This window comes from Miscanthus floridulus, chromosome 1 (assembly GCF_019320115.1).
Source record: "Miscanthus floridulus cultivar M001 chromosome 1, ASM1932011v1, whole genome shotgun sequence".
Lineage (NCBI taxonomy): Eukaryota > Viridiplantae > Streptophyta > Magnoliopsida > Poales > Poaceae > Miscanthus > Miscanthus floridulus.
Genome location: NC_089580.1, coordinates 30,043,673 through 30,061,248, shown reverse-complemented (window position 1 = coordinate 30,061,248; position 17,576 = coordinate 30,043,673). Strand labels below are relative to the sequence as shown.

The 17,576-nt window shown below is 44.6% G+C and overlaps 1 long non-coding RNA gene across 1 annotated transcript; it reads left to right on the top strand.

Annotated features, from left to right (window-relative positions):
- Positions 1–16,484: 16,484 nt before the first annotated feature.
- On the top strand, positions 16,485–17,576 carry LOC136477249 (uncharacterized). Its single transcript, XR_010763956.1, has 4 exons — positions 16,485–16,612; positions 16,702–16,875; positions 16,950–17,339; positions 17,424–17,576. It is a non-coding gene; the product is annotated as an uncharacterized lncRNA (long non-coding RNA).

The window sequence follows — 17,576 nt, the reverse complement described above, 5'->3', positions numbered from 1 at the left end:
CATGCATATACTAATTATTAGCTTGTGAGGAATGAGGTGGTGATGGATCAACTCATTCCATTCCACAAACCAAATACAAGGAGTGAGGAGTGAGAAGATGATGAACCACCCCATTGCTCAAACCAAACACACCCTATAATGGTATTAGATAAATTCGAACGTTGGTCGTGTGCTTCAGTAAATCCTACACAAGAATACTGCCCGTGAGCAAAATTTACCTATTCATTTTCATGTCTAGAGATAAATTCATCACTGGCAGATTGTATCTTTGTGTGCCCCTCGATATTTTGGTCCAAACTTCACTAGAAATGTACATGTGATTTGTGAACCGCAGCGTGGCAGAGAAGCCCAATGTCAATCGAGCCCAGCGCAACCTGATTACCTGGGTCAAACCGATTCCTCTCTTCACCGCCACTAGAGTCTTCATAATTCGCCTTCTAACATGAAGCCCAAGAAGCCATTCCACTCGAACACTGGAGGCCTTCTAGGCCGAAAGCATTCAGCCCATCAGGATCAGAGAGCCCACGCAACCCTCCGCTTCCCCCACGCGGCCACGCCGCTTCCGACGCTCGGTTCCCCGCTGGCCTCTCCGTCGTGCCGCCAAAGTTTTCGCTGCCTCGTCTGTCGTCTCGATCGGGCAGGCAAGGGGATCGTGGCGGCGGCCGGTGGGAGCTCGGAGAGGCGGCGGAAGACTATCCGATTCGATGATTCCCTAGCTCGTGCTGACCCGACGGTGCCATCTAGACAAATTCCCCTCTAGAACATCACAACAGGTGCCAAAGTTTCATCCAATTTGTTATAAAAAAAGTTTCATCCAATTCGTCATTCTCTAGTTCGGCTGGTTCACGTGATTGCTCGCAGTCTCTGGGTTCCTGCTCTCGATGTACGGTACACGGAGAGAATGGATAGCTGTTGTTCGCGAGTCGATCGACGAACGAACTCTACATTACCAGGGTTGTTGTAGGGGTCGCAAATCGATCAAGTCGTGTATCGATGAGGGCAGGAGAAGGGGGTTGTTCGACTTTCTAATTGCTGAACAGGCTGAGAAGGGGGCAAGACTGCTCTGCATGGTACAGTAATATAATAACTTGAACAGATGTTGTACCATTTGGCGGCCACAAGCTATTCAGTTGAAAGTGGATCTTGCCATCGGACTGTGCATTTTATGCATCTACTAGAACTGACATGCTGCAATGTTCTTCAGAGATCAGTACAGGAGTGTTTGGTGTAGCAGTGTTTCAGAGTTCAATTCAGAACTGACATTTGACCCATAAGCTAGCATAGTTCAGTAGTCTAATAATTTGAACTTTATTTGCCATTTCGTACTCTCTTTTTTATTACTGAAACATTTGTGTTTGAGAGAGATTCCTTACATTGCATGTAGCAGTTTTGTTAGTGTCCTAATTTGCTTGCATATACACAGTACTGTTGACATCTCGTACTCTCTTGTACAGCTAACGTGGCAAATGCTGGGTGGACCCATTGGTCACCAGAGTAATTGTCTCCATTAGGTTAGGTTTTCCCTAGAAAGAAATGTTGATGAAGCACGTTTACCAAGTAAAAGGGTGCATCATGTCCACTTTTTTATTTCTTTTTTGATAAGTAGGGACCATTTGATTATCCTAGATCATGAAAAGAGGTTCCAATCTTGTGCCGAAAGAGCAAGTGGTAGATCCTAGGTTTATTGTAGCATGTCAAATGTACAATATGTGGTTCAGGGATGAAATCAATTACTCTGATTGAGAATGCATGACAGTAACTTTGGATTCCTTTTTACTGGCATAGATAACTTTATTGGCTCAGATGCATCTTTGACCAAAAGGCCCAACAGCACTTCCACCGGTTAGTATTTTGGTCCATGAGAAACTAGACATGGCTGACATGGTTTTGGATAGAGTAGCGAGCTTATTATAGCTCACAAATAAGAAAACTAAATCAACCATATATTGAGTAATATAAGAAAACTCTAAATCATTTTTTGTAACATGAATATGTCAGTGTTATGCTTTAGACAGGCTGATGAGGACATCACTATTTTGTCGCATACAAGCCAAGGAGAGGAGGAGGTCCAGTATGGGCGTCCAATTCATCTTTCTCATGGTGGAGGCCCAGTCCAACAGAAGTTGGAGCACATCTCGGGTTCCAGGACCAGTCTGTCATAAAACTGGTCACACGGGCGCTTCCGGGCTCCGTTTTCGACGATCCACATATGGATGGAAAGCTACTTAGATAAGGAAGCCAATGCAAGTGGTCTCACGTCAAAAGCCATTCGGAATCAACGGGAAAACAAGTCAGCGTCCAGAATCTGCCATGGTGCTGCGACACCGTCTTTTAGTTCGTTGGACCGTGTATCGTGTTTGGGCCCATTAGGGGCCGCGTCCAGAGGGGTGACGCTCAAGACTCTATAATTAGCAGCCGTCGCTCTCCTTAGGGTTTGAGGTTTTATTTAGTTCTTGATTTCCTCGTGAAACAGACGTCGTTTTGCTGCAACTGTGCCGCCAAGGCCGCTTGTTGTGAACTAGAGCCCTAATTCTTGATCTTGTTCGCATGTGGCGATTAGTCTTTTCGAATAAAGAATTGAATTCCTTCTCGTTATCATAAGCCTCATATTTATTTGTAATTTCAGATTGTGTTCATCCCGTTCTTGCTTGTGTTCTCGATTCGTTTGTAGGAAAGCATTCTCAGCGAGGTCAATCGCGTTCGCGTGGTTGATAACCAACAGAGCTGTGGTGTAACGGTTGCGAGGGTCCGAATCAGTCTTGGTTCGAAGAGTAGATTGTGAACGTCAAGTCTCCACCAATCGACGCTATCGTACCTATCGGAAGATCGGGCCTTGTCTACATCAAGTGGTATCAGAGACCTTGTTGCCCGTTAAGTATAACTTTATTTTTCTATTTAGATTGTTACTGTTTTTGCATTATCTATAGTCCACAAAAAGTAAAAAAAAACACCGCCACATATTCCCTGTCCTATAGCCTCGTTGTGCCGTGCAATTTCGTCTCTGTTTCGCGTTGTTGAGTTCGTGTCCTAGGGTAAGTTCTGGTTGCTGGTTTTAAATCGTTTTTAGTCCAGTTTGTGTCTTTTCCTTTGTTGTTCATCATAATCCGTGAACACCTTTTAAGTCTTGCTGTGTTTTCTTTGTATCCATCAAACCCTAGTTCACGCCATCTAATTTGTTACACTTATCTTCACTGTTTGCATCTATCCATAGCCGCCGCAACAACTTTTGAGCGCATTGTTCCATACAAACTCGGATTTTAATGTTCCATATATCAAAATCGATCAGATTTTTTTGGATCCGCTCGTCCCCCTAGTGTCGGGTTTGGAAAATTTTATTTTGGCCAAAAACTGGTCACAAGATCCTCTTTTCGTGGTCACAAGTTTTTTTTTAATTTTGAGCATGTTTTCTGAATTTTCCACAGGCCACATCTTTCACCTGTTTAAGCTCATATTTTCTGTGGTTACTTCTTTTGTGCTCCTAAGTGAAGAAAAAATATCAAAAAAAGAAAAAGTCAAAGAATCCCCAAAAAACAACGACAACAAAAAAATAGAGAAAAAAGAGAGGAGCAAAAGTAGAACAATATCTAGAGGAGCACATAAAGAGCGCCATTTGAGCTATGTTTACATGTGCTGATTTCTGCCTTGTTTCTAATCATATTCCTATTGTTCACATCACTTGATACATCTGGTACTTGGAACGTGAATAGGCCAGCAACTAAGACAAGTACTCGGGATACTTATTCAACTTTGCTATTCAGTTGTGAATATTGCTATTCCTTGCTACTATATTATGCCTGTCCAAGCTCCACTTTCTTCTAACCAAGTACAGGTTCGCCTTGCAACTATTACACCCAAGCTACGGTATCACAGTCACCGACCGATTGCACCTCCTGTTGCTTTGGTAAGAACACTTGTAAGACCGTGGTAAAACGCTTGAGAGTTGAGTGCCTTGTTTTTCTTTGTCTACAACCTAAGTAGTTGGTAGGGATAATACTATTTGTGTTGTCTTCTTCTTTCTACTAACCATGTCACGAAAAGCCAGAGACAGCGACAAAGGGAACGAGGACATACCTACAGATTTCAATGATTGTGTTTCCAAGAATGAGCTTCGTGCCGTTCTTGATGACAAGTTTAATGAGATCCTTCGGCAAATCACCAACTTGGCCAAGAGGATTGAAGATGTTAAACAATGACATCCTAAACCACGTCCTGAAGATGCTGCTGCTGATGATCTCTCTGAGGAGGAGGATGGCGATGCGGAGGCTGAAGCTGATGCTAAGGATGCACATAACCGTAATCGGTTGAACTTTAACCGACACGGTATGGGAGGTAATAACCAAGGTAATAATGATCCTTTCTCTAAAACCAAGTTTAAGATACCTCATTTTTTCTGGTTCTGCTGATCCGAAAGCATATTTAGATTGTAAGATGGCTGTAGATAAAAAATTTAGCTCCCATCAAATACCCGAAGAATATAGAGTTAGACTTGCTACTAGTGAGTTTACTAGTTTTGTCCTTTTCTGGTGGAATGATATTTGCAATAATGCTAATGCTAATGCTAATGCTCAAATACCTCAAATTTAGACCGTACTTAAATGATGAATGAAATTGAGATTTGTTCCTCCATACTATCAGCGTGATCTGTGATTACAACTGTAACATTTAAATCAAGGTAGTAAGACTGTTGAGGAATATTATCATGATCTTTTAATTGGTCTAGCACGTAGTAAGATACATGAGGATGAAATGGATAAGTGTTCTTGATTTTTTGGAGGTTTGCGTCGTAAAATACAGGATGCTCTTGACTATAAAGAATAAACTAGATTTTTCCAATTATATCATTATGCTCTTAAAGCTGAAAGGGAAGTACAGGGACGACAACCTAGGAGTTCCACGACTCCGTCCACTCCTTCATGTCCAATCGAGGTGAGTAAATTTTCTAATGTGCAGACACCACCAGCGCCTGTAAAGAAGAGTTCTCCTATCACACCTTCTTCCAGTGGATTTGCTACACCTTCCTCTAGCAGCTCTTCTAAAGTTATTTGCCACTGCTGTAAGGGCATGTGACATATTGCTAAAGAATACCCCAACAAACGTGCATATATTGCTACTGATGATGTGCTGAAGAATCCTGATGTCACTAAAAATCCTAATGAGATAATTGATAGTGTGGCATGCACTATAAACTACAAATCAATCATTGTTCAGCGTGTTTTGAGTATACAAGTTGAGTCAGTAGACAAGCTACAACGCCATAATTTGTTTCAAATGTTTCTCATTGTTAATAATTTCCGTGTTCATGCTATAATTGATGGAGAGAGCAGCAATAACTTGATAAGTTCTGAGCTTGTCAAGACCCTTGGTTTATCTACACGTGTTCTTCAACATTCATACCATATTCAGTGGTTCAACAATAGTGGTAAGGCAAATGTAACACAATCTGCTCGTGTGTATTTTTCTATCGGATCATACCATGATTATACTGATTTTAATGTCGTGTCTATGCAAGCTTGTTCACTTTTGTTAGGCCGCCCTTGGCAATATGATAATAATGTTGTACATCATGGTAGGCAAAATAGATATACTTTTATGTTTAAAGGAAATACAATTGCTTTACTTCCTTTAACTCCTGTTGAAATTGTTTAATATGAAAAGGAACTTGCTGAAAAGAAAAAGAAAGTCCATGATAAAGATTTTAGCAAACCAGCGAATGAACCATCAAGTAACATGAAAGAAGTTTTATTTGCTCTTAAATCTGCTCTTGCTGATCATGATGAACCATGTTATGCTTTAACTTGTGCATCATCTATATGTCCACTTGGTCCTACTTCTAGTGCTATGCCTTTTGTTGGTACTAACCTTTTGCAGGAGAAGGAGAATGAATTCCCAGCAGGGAGGCCACCATGGCAGCCGTCTTTGCGAAGGATTAGGCGCCAAGATGAACGTCTTCTTTCGGAGCCATCGTTGCTGTCATCCAATGGAGGAGACGATCTACTTCAGTCGAGGACGACTTCAATTCAAGACAGGTAGGATGATGAGGACATCACTACTTCGTCGCATACAAGCCAAGGAGAGGAGGAAGTCCAGGATGGGCGTCCAATTCATCTTTCTCATGGTGGAGGCCCAGTCCAACTGAAGTTGGAGCCCATCTCGGGTTCCAGGACCAGTCTGTCATAAAACTGGTCACACGGGCATGTCCGGGCTCCGTTTTCGACGATCCACATATGGATGGAAAGCTAATTAGATAAGAAAGTCAATGCAAGTGGTCTCACGTCAAAAGCCCTTCGGAATCAATGGGAATCGTCGAAATAATTCAGTGTCCAGAATCTGCCAGGGTGCTGCGACACCGTCTTTTGGTACGTTGGACCGTGTATCGTGTTTGGGCCCTTAGGGGGCGCGTCCAGGGGGGTGACGCCCAAGACTCTATAATTAGCAGTTGTCGCTCTCCTTCTTGATTTCCTCATGAAACAGACATCGTTTTGCTGCAACTGTGCCGCCAAGGCCGCTTGTTGTGAACGAGGGCCCCAGTTCTTGATCTTGTTCGCCTGTGGCGATTAGTCCTTTCAAATAAAGACTTGAACTCCTTCTCGTTATCATAAGCCTCATATTTATTTGCAATTTCAGATTGTGTTCATCCCGTTCTTGCTTGTGTTCTCGATTCGCTTGCAGGAAAGACTTCTCGGCGAGGTCAATCGCGTTTGCGTGGTTGATAACCAACGGAGCTGTGGTGTAACGGTTGCGAGGGTCCGAATCAGTCTTGGTTCGAAGCCTAGATTGTGAACATCGAGTCTCCACCAATCGACGCTATCGTACCTATCGGAAGATCGAGCCTTGTCTACATCACAGGCCTTTTGGGTATAATTCTCTGTTATGCATATTATTCTTTTGTTCAGCTTGGTGCTATATAACTATGCTACTGGCCTTGTTCTGCAGCAGGATGGAATATGTGTATTGAATCAACAGTGTTACACTCATTTATAATTTATAAACAAACAAAACAAAAGGTTTCCTTTGTAACTACTGCATCTCATCAATCTTTCTTGCACAATGTAGGAATGCAGTGATTATGGCAAGAGCCCTTCAGTTGATGTCAGTTCCAGTTCATTCATATTCTGAATGGATCCAACTTGTGAAACTTGTGACAGCTGCAACAGCATGATGCATTCTTCCTGGCTGTTTCATATGCTGCATCATCTTTCATCTTACCGTGTTTTTGCATTTCATTATTTTTTTATATGACATGATAGTACAGCAACAGTCATCATAACATTCTTTTCATTCCTGTCATGAGAGGTAATTGAATTTTTCTAATGCACCAAACTTGCTGCTGGCATTCAGATATAATAGAAAGAATTACAGGATTGAATTATTGAGGATGCAGCCATACAGAAGAGGATAGCCAATGAGGTTAGTATGTTACTATGATTATTCCTTTATCCTTCCTTTAGACAACATATTCAGAGCCATCTCGACATCTTCCTCTTGTAATACAACAACCAACAAGTTAACAAAGTAGCTGCCCTATGACAAATCATTAAATAATTATGACCTCTATAGGTGCAATAGAGTATGTTGGGGGGAGGAGGCCGCTAGATCAAACACTTTCGTGCTAGCTTCAGAAAAGCTAAGCAACATCACACTCGATCTTAGTGACTGTCCCTGTCAAGCAATAAACAATGAGCCCTTCTCCGATTTCTTCAGTACTTAACTTCACAGTGTTAGTTGTCTAGTTCTTGTCTCAGGTCCAGGCTTGTTAGAATTAAACTCAGCTGTATTGACGGCATGTGCTATCAAGTTGTGAATGTTTGACGTTTTGCAAGGCGCCCTATCTAGCAGAAACCTAGTTGGGCAGGGATATTCTCACCACTTTACAGCCATGGTCATGGTTTTTATATGAAATTTGTGTAGCCCGCATGTTCTTTTTGGTGTGCGTGTAGAGCTAATTATCTTGTTGCAGGTGTTCGGCTGGTACAGATTTCTACTGTAGTTCGGCTGATTTCGATTGTGAGAGAGAATAAACTGAAACAATCCAAGACCAGATCAGCCGAACACGCTTGTCTAAGGGCGGTTCTCGTTATAAGTTTCAGGGCCCTTGATTCGTTACAGGATATACTTCCAAAAAACATGTCTGCTTGCCTATCTTTTCCTAATTAATTTTATTTTTACAAATACATGCTCTTAACATTAATTATTAATTATTACAATATTCTTATTTTCGCATGCATCCACTGAAGTTCGGTTGCAGTAAGTAAGCAAGCAATCGCTGCCTAACAGTCTAGCTATATATCTACTAGTCCCTTCAAGCAACATGCATTAGCTCTTAATTTTAGCAACCTACTAACCTCAATAATTAGTGAGCAGCTGTTCCCTTTATAGTTTATCCTATAATAAAATGGTCCTCTTTTGTGAGTTTGACTGAGGTTAATGAAAAACAAAGCAGTACCATCAATTACTTGTTGACTCTACTGAAGAAGACCATCGTATATAGTTGTAGCGTCCACTTTGAAATTCTCTGCATGTCACCACTGATGTATATATCATCAGTGTGCTCATATTAAAAAGTGTTTTCCACATAAGGGTTTCTTGTCCATATCTTTAGGAGATCTCTTATATCCGTTCTTCTATTCTAACCTTTGACAGTGGGTGCTAGCCACACGGGTCTATTCTAAGTCGTGACAGCGCTAGTGTTCTAGTTTTATCGATCACAGGTTGATCTAATGATATCACCGAGTCACTGTTAACAAGCATTCCTCCTCTTGAGTTCCATGGAACACAGTTTCTCCACATATATTGCTGTTGTTTACATTAAAGAGAATAGGTTTATAATGAGAGCTTGGCAACGGAGCTAGTAAACAACTGTAATAGGACCATAGCAACTCGAAGAAATATCAAATTGTTGGCTAGCGTGGATTGACTCACCCCATGATTTCAGCGCGGACAAGTTTCCTCACTGACCAACTGGTAGTGACAGATGAGATGACCTTTGCCCCATCAAGTCATCATTATAAACATATGCCTATAACTCACCTACGCAGAGGTTAGGTAACCAAAGCAACATTGACTTCTCAATATATATATACAAAGTTCCTTTATGGCTTGAACTGTGAAATTACCGCCTTGACTGTTCTCAAGCATGCACTATTTTATTGTTTCTTTCTAACTATTTGTTGATTTGTTTGTCATTGATGCTTCCTAAGTATCATACTTCATATATACATACACCCATACAGACTTGGAGTGTTTCTTGAACCTATGAACTTTTAGTAAGAATAAAACTATACACACTAACTCTAGTACTCCATCCATGTGTTTATTTGAATGACTAGAATACCAGTTTTCTGATAAGATGATCCGTCTCTCGGAACATGCCTTTAGCAATGTGATTCAAATAGAGCAAGCATAAACTAATTAACTTGGCACACTACCAGAGACGGCTTCTTTGCCGAGTGTCTCAGACTTTGCCGAGTGTTTTTTTATCAGGCACTCAGTAAAGAGGCTGTTTGCCGAGTGCCATATAGAAAGCACTTAACAAACAAATGGCACTCGACAAAAAGGTGGTTTGCCGAGTGCCGAACACTCGGCAAAGACCAGTTTTGCCGAGTGTCAAACAATAACACTCGGCAAAGGGCCGCCGCCGTTAATCCTTTGCCGAGTGTCTCCTTTGTCGAGTGCCATTTTTTGACACTCGGCAAACCATATTTTTTTTTCACTTTTGACTTCCAAACTTTTTATGCAGTCCTTAGACAATATCTGGTACTCCATGTTCCAATGTGGCACATTTCTCGGACTTTTTCTATATTTCTTTAATTTATTTCATTTAATTGAATTTCTTGTATAATTCAAATTATAACCGCTAGTCATTCGAATAGTGAAAAAATGAATGAAAAAATGATATTCATGTTATTTAGTATAATGTGAGGCCGTATCCAGGAATAGACCACCAATCGATTTCGTGAAGAGGCCGACTTCGGTTTGCAAGCATCGTACGTGACAACTTGCGCGAAACCTCCTCAATTTTTTTATCACAGCCTCCACATATGATATCTTGACAAGTTTCATGATTTTCGGACTTCGTTTGCTTTTTATAGAATTTAAAAACAACTCGATCGCAAGTTTGTGGTCATCTTTCGTGAACAAGATGTTCGAAATTGGTGGTCTGTTCCTGGATACGGCCTCACATTATACTAAATAACATGAATATCATTTTTCATTCATTTTTTTCACTATTCGAATGACTAGCGGTTATAATTTGAATTATACAAGAAAATTCAATTAAATGAAATAAATTAAAGAAATATAGAAAAAGTCCGAGAAATGTGCCACATTAGAACATGGAGTACCAGGTATTGTCTGAGGACTGCAGAAAAAGTTTGGAGGTCAAAAAATAAAAAAAATATGGTTTACCGAGTGTCAAAAAATGGCACTCGGCAAAGGAGCCTCTTTTGTCGAGTGTCAGGATAAGACACTCGGCAAAGAAGTCTCTTTGCCAAGTGTCAGGACCTATGACACTCGGCAAAGATTTTTTTTAAAAAAATTAAAAAAACCCTCTTTGCCGAGTGCCTGACCAGGTGGCACTCGACAAAGAATAAAAAAAAATAAAAAAACTTTGCCGAGTGCCAGATCGGGGGCACTCGGCAAAGAAGGCATTTAACCTCCCGGCCCAGCCGTCCCACACATCGCACGCACGCACACACGCACACTCGCGCCAGCGCCGCCGTCGCCCCGGCTCGCGCCCGCACCGCCGCGCCAGCCCCGCCGCTGCCCCCGCCCGCGCCGCCGCGCCAGCCCTGGCCCTTCCCCGCGCCCGAGCTGCCGCCGTCCGCCGCCGCCGCCGCCCGCGCCCGCGCCCGCGGCAGCTTCGCGTCGTCCCAGCCCGCGGCAGCTCCGCCGTCGTCCCAGCCCGCGCAAGCCCCGACGCCTCCCCCGCCCGCGCTGCCGCGCCAGCCCTGACGCCGCCGCCCCCGCCCACGCCGCCCCCCACGCCGTGCCGCCGGAGGAGGAGGAGAAAGAGAGGAGGAGGAGAGGAGGAGAGGAGGAAGGAGGAAGAGAAGGAGGAGGAGGAGGAAGGAGGAAGGAGGAAGGAGGAAGAAGGAGGCGCTCGCCCATGCCTGCGCCGCCGCCGCCCATGCCCGCGCCATCCCCGGTGCTTCCCTAGCCGTCGCCTTGTCCATCGACGCCCTGGCCCCTTCACCACCGCCGCTCTACGACTCCCACTAGGTATGCCCTACAGTCGTCGTCGTCGTCGTAGTATTACTAGTAGTTACGGTAGTAGTGGTGTACAGTAGCAGTGGTGGTAGTCGTAGGAGTGGTTGTGACATTGTTATATATGTGTGATTGGATATAATCTTGTGCATATCGGCCATCGTGCCATTCATATATATGTGCATGTCGGTCATCGTGCGGTTAGTTTTCTTGCAGGTTTTGGAAACCTCACCGTGCAGGGGAGGTGCTGCCAAAATTTTATATTGACAGTTTTATGTTTCTTTTTTTTGTAGAGAAGAGCCCGTCGGAGCGGAGCCGGAGTACCTCGGCGACCCCGATCGCCTTCCTCGCCGCTGCGGGTCTGCCTGCACCGCGTCGCCTCGCCACTGCACCGACCCGCCATGGCCCCGCTAGCCTGACTCCACCGCCACCCTAGGTATAACCCCTCTTTTCGTATCATGGTCGTAGATCACGTAACCCAGTTAGGCGTCTCCCGTTCAAAAGAAATACGGTTGGAAATATGCAGATATTTCCATATTCAAAACCGTATCTGTTTTGAATTGTCCATGTTTTTTGGACAGCTCGTGGATGCATAGGTGGGGTTAGTTTCCATGGTCTGCTCCGATCCAAGACAGAGTTTTGGCATCATCTCCCTGTTATTCTCCGGATACACACTCTCCCTGGCAGGACGTGTATTTGGAGAACAGCGGGGATGTGCTGCCGAAATTCTATCTCGAATAGGAGTAGAGCATAGAAACTAACCCCACCTACGCATCCTCGCGTGGGATTAGGACCTATCCTCACCTATTAGATAGTAGGAACGTCGTATAGATGCAATTGATGTTTGTATTACTCATCGCTATATATGTTAGAGGATGGAGGACCGTGAGTGGATGTACATAGGCCACGCAAGTCAGGGTCAGGTCACCAATGAATGGATCGACAAGACCGATGCTTTCTTGGAATGGGCATTTAGCGTGGCTGCTAAAGGAGCGAGTAAAATTTGTTGTCCCTGCAGCAAATGTGAAAACAGGAAAAAGACAAATGAAGAAGGTCATGGGGGAACATCTTTGGAAGAATGGATTTACGGCAGACTATACCCGGTGGGTCTACCATGGTGAAGCCGATCATATGAGAGAGGAGGTGGTGAGACCACGCGTCGAGGATTATGATGCTGATGTCGGGGTAGCAGACATGTTAAATGACTATCACGAGGCACAGTTCGCTGAAGGACGTACGGAGGAGGAGCCAGAGGCAACCGCAAAGGCGTTCTACGACATGTTTGCCACGGCACAGAAACCCCTTCACGGCCAGACAAAGGTTTCTCAACTAGATGCCATTGGACACAAAATGGCGTTAAAGTCCCAGTATAGCCTGAGTCGAGACGCCTTCGATGATATGTTGACAGTTATTGGCAGCCTGCTTCCGGAGGGTCACCTTCTGCCAAAGAGCATGCACGAGTCATAGAAACTCCTTCGTGCACTTAAGATGTCGTATGAGTAGATACATGCTTGCCCGAAGGGGTGCGTCCTATTTAGGAAAGAATACGTGGAAGCAAAGTAATGTCCAAAGTGTAAATCCTCTAGGTTCCTGGATGTAGATTCTGGTGATGGCCAGAAGAGGCAGCTTGACATTCCTGTGACAATCCTATGACACCTTCTGTTCAAACCGAGGATCCAATGACTATACATGATCGAGGAATCCACGAAACAGATGACATGACACAAAAATGGCAAACGATACAATCCTGATAGGATGGTACATGCATCCGATGGTGAAGCATGGACCCACTTTAATGACATTTATCATGAGAAAGCTAAAGAGGCTCGCAATGTACATGTTGCACTAGCAACAGATGGGTTCAATCCTTATGGAATGATGACTGCCCCATACACATGTTGGCCTGTGTTCGTTATCTCCCTCAATCTCCCCCCCCCCCCCCCGACATATGCTTTCAACGATAGAACGTCTTCTTGTCGTTGATAATTCCTGGACACCCGGGGAATAATATGGGTGTGTTCATGGAGCCTATGATTGATGAATTGGTCCATGCTTGGGAGGAAGGGGTATGGACATATGACCGAGCTACAAAGAAAAACTTCAAAATGCATGTTTGGTACCACTACTCCCTGCATGACTTCCTAGTGTATGGGATATTCTACGCCTGGTGTGTTCACGAGAAGTTTCCATGTCCAGTATGCAAGGAAGGTCTGAGGTTCATTTGGTTGCAGAAGGGTGGTAAGTATTCATCGTTCGACAAACATCGGCAATTCCTCCCTCTTGACCATGCATTCAGACGAGACATTAAGAACTTTACGAAATATGTCGTAGTGACAGACCCTGCACCATCGATAATGACTGGTGCCATGGTTCATGAACAGATAGATGGTCTCGTGGTCAATCCAGAAGGTGGGTTTATGGGATATGGAGAGCAACATATGTGGACTCATAAGTCAGGCTTGACTCAGCTCCCCTATTTTGATGACCTTCTCATTCCACACAACATTGATGTAATGCACACTGAAAAGAATGTCACCGAGGCACTTTGGGAAATAATCATGGACATTTCTGATAAGTCAAAGGACAACGTTAAGGCTAGAGTGGATCTGGCAACGTTATGCGATAGACCAAACCAACATATGAAGCCTCCTAGTCGCGGCAAGACATGAAGAAGGCCTAAGGCCGATTTTGTCTTGAGTAAGCCCCAAAGGAGGGAAGTACTAGAATAGATACAAACGTTAATGTTCCCTGATGGGTATGCAGCTAATCTGAGGAGGGGAGTGAATTTATCTACTATGCGAGTCTTAGGGATAAAGAGTCATGATTACCACATATGGATTGAGCGGCTTCTTCCGGCGATGGTTCGAGGCTATGTCCCTGAGCATGTCTGGCTAGTGCTGGCAGTGTTGAGCTATTTCTTTCGCCAGCTTTGTGCCAAGGAGTTATCTCGGGCCGTGATTGCTGACTTGAAAAGAATGGCACCTGTGTTGCTCTGTAAGTTGGAGAAGATCTTTCCACCCGGCTTCTTCAATCCGATGCAGCATTTGATTTTGCACCTCCCATATGAGGCATGAATGGGGGGGGCCCATGTAGGGTCGTTGGTGCTATCCAATCGAGAGATGTCTAAAGGTTCTTCGAAAGAAATGTAGAAATAAATGCAAAATCGAGGCTTCCATTGCAGAGGCATACATTCTGGAGGAGGTGGCGAACTTCACAACAACATACTATGGTGACAACCTCCCTAGCGTGCATAATCCACCCTCTCGTTACAATGCTAGCGAAAATGAATCGAACCTCAGCCTTTTCCAAGGGCAACTCGAAAGCGCAAGTGCATCGACCCCTTGTTTCTCGTTGGTACAGGGAATTTCTTCATGAATTCTGGCGTCAATCAAGGGATCCTACCCCACAGCAGGTAGATACCCTTCTTAGATAGGGTACGGGAAATGGAATGCCCGATTTCATTTCTTGGTTCAAATGGAAGGTACCATCCAATTTAGCTCGTACTTAGTTTGACATTCCAAGTTAATCGTACGTGCGAATAATATAATGATGTATCCTGCTTGAGCTTGCAGGGCCAGAGGGATGCGTCTATGCATGCCGAGTTGAGACAGGTTGCCGATGGCTTTGCCTATAGGGTCAGGTCATTTTCTGGTTATGGCGTGAATGGATATCGCTTTTGCACAACAAGCTACGAGCAGAGTCGGCCCAATCGAAGAACCACAAGTTCTAGAGTTTTTACACCCGGCATTGATGAGGTCAAGTATTATGGAAGAATTGAAGAAATATACGAACTCAAGTTTCATGGTTCCAAACCTTTTAATCCCGTCATATTCAAATGCCATTGGTTTGATCCTGAAGTAACGAGACGGACATATTCTAATCTTGGGCTAGTCGAAATTCGACATGATTTCGTCTTACCAGGAGACGATGTCTATATTGTGGCCCAACAGGCCACGCAAGTTTATTATCTCCCATATGCGTGTCAAACCATAAGGCATCTTAAGGGTTGGGATATTGTGCACAGGGTATCGCCACACGGTAAAGTGCCTGTCCCAAATAATGAAGATTGCAACTTAGACCTAAACACATATGACGGAGAGTTCTTTCAAGAAGAGGGACTAGAAGGGAGGTTTGAGCTAGACTTAACCGAAACGATCGGAATGGAAGTAGACAATGAAACGGTTATTGAAGAGGACGCTGGAGATGAGGTGCAAAATGTGAAGGACTTACAAATGCTTGAGCGATTACATTTAGACAATGACAATGACAACATTGCTCATTCGGATAGTGTAGATTATTTCGACATGATTGATAGTGATGATGAGACTTATGATCCAGCTAATCCCGATCATGAAGATTATTTCTAATACATGTAATACTATGTTATTTTGTAATTACGTTTTGTTTATTTTACATCTATTTCTAAGTACTTTTTGTTTATCTGTGCTTATTGGTTTACTCTTTTTAATTGCAGGTGATTGAACAAAGATGGTGGGCGGTGGGATGAGGAAGCTAATGTCCTTGTACCGAAGGACAAGGACCGCTGCACCGGGGGACAGTAGGAGGAGGAGCAGCCGTAGGAGGGAGTCGTCGCCTACCACCCCGTCGCGTGAGGAGGAGGAGGAGGAGCAGGTGCCCCAGGAGGACGCCGAGGAGGTGCATGAGGATGCTGAGGAGGTGTAGGAGAATGTGTAGGAGGACGACGAGGATGAGGCGACAACGGGAGGTTCCGCTTCCTCTAGTTCATCGAGCGTCTACTTGCGAGGTCCCGTGAGCCTCCCTCAGCGACCGTTACCTCGTGAGAGACGCCCACTGATTCGACCCGAGGGGGAAAAGTAAGTAACTTTAGATGTTATCACTACTTTATATGATATGTTGAAAATCAAAATAGAAATTAATAATTTTTCTTAATCACTTGGGCAGGAACTGGATGATTGTGGCGAGTGGAGGTGGTCACACACGCCAAGTCAATGGCATCCTTGGTCTTCTGTGCAAGGAGCACTTCCCTGGTCTGGTTGAGTACGCCGGAGTGACGGGTCCGACCTACTCGTTTGACCACTACGCCACACCCCCGATGCTACAGATCGGGCCCGCAGGGTATTCAACAACAAGGCAGAGCGGGTGAAGCAAGAGCTGTGGGTAAGTCTTGCTCGCACTACATTGCTCAATACATTCTTGAAATAACAAATGGATACATCGTGTTTGTATGCAGGATTTCTTTAGATGCCAGGACGGACATGAGGCTAGGGCGGATGCGGTGGCTACCAAATGCTGCAAAAAACTCATCGTGGACATGCATTACGAGGCGCGTATCCAGGTCGTCGTAACTTACCACGGGACCATCCTTGGAATGAAGGTCACCAAAAGGGACGCAAGATCCATGACGCTGACCCGGAACCAGTACCTGCAGGTAAATACAGAACATTAACACTGATTCCTTTTGAAATTAAGTAGGCTTAATTTCATCTTCTGATATGTCATGTACTTGATGGCCTGTAGATGATTCCTTATTGGTGCGCCGCGCATCCCTAGTGCTGGGAACAAATGGTGGACAGGTGGTGCTCACGCGAGTGGGAGGAGACGCACAACTTGTGCCGGGAGCGGCGTTTGATGATGCCAGGTGTAGCACACCATCAAGGCAGCCGTAACCTTAGCGGATACGCAGAAACATGGGTACGCAAATTCATTTATTTATTCTAACGCTCAATTCTGCATGATTTCTAATTATCTTGTATTTTTTCTTGCAGTCGGCGTCACATGGCAGCCAGCCTTGCTCCATCTTCAAGGCATTTGCTATGGCCCACAAGGGCAAGGCGACATCCGACGTCAACTACAACCCGGAGGACAGGCCCAAGGCGTACAGCAATGCGACCGTCCACAACTGCCTCAGTGAGTACACATCGATGGCAAGGGAGGTCCATGGGTCAGAGTACGATCCGAGCACCGAGGACCTTGATGGAGAAGTCATCATGAGGGTGGGTGGAGGCAAGAAGCATGGGCGATACTGGATTGGCGATAGCGCAATCGACTTGGCCGCTACTCCCAGTCTCTCCTAGATTCGAGCAAGCAGCACGAGCAGGAGCCCGGCCATACGACCTCGGTAGGACACTTCACACCACCGGGTGGAGGCACTTGAGGTTATTCCTGGTTTATTCGTCGTTCATTGGTTTTTTTATACCTTTCTTTTGCATTATTGTAACATTGGGGTGAATATATTGTAGGCCCAGCTGGAACAAGAGAGGAGGATACGGGAGCAGATGCAGGCGAAGATGAAGAGGGTGGAGGCCGAGCGGGAGGCCGAGCATCGGAGAATGGCGGAGATTCTTCAGTACATGCAAAGTCTTGGTGCCGCTACGGGTGTAGCTCCGCCACCT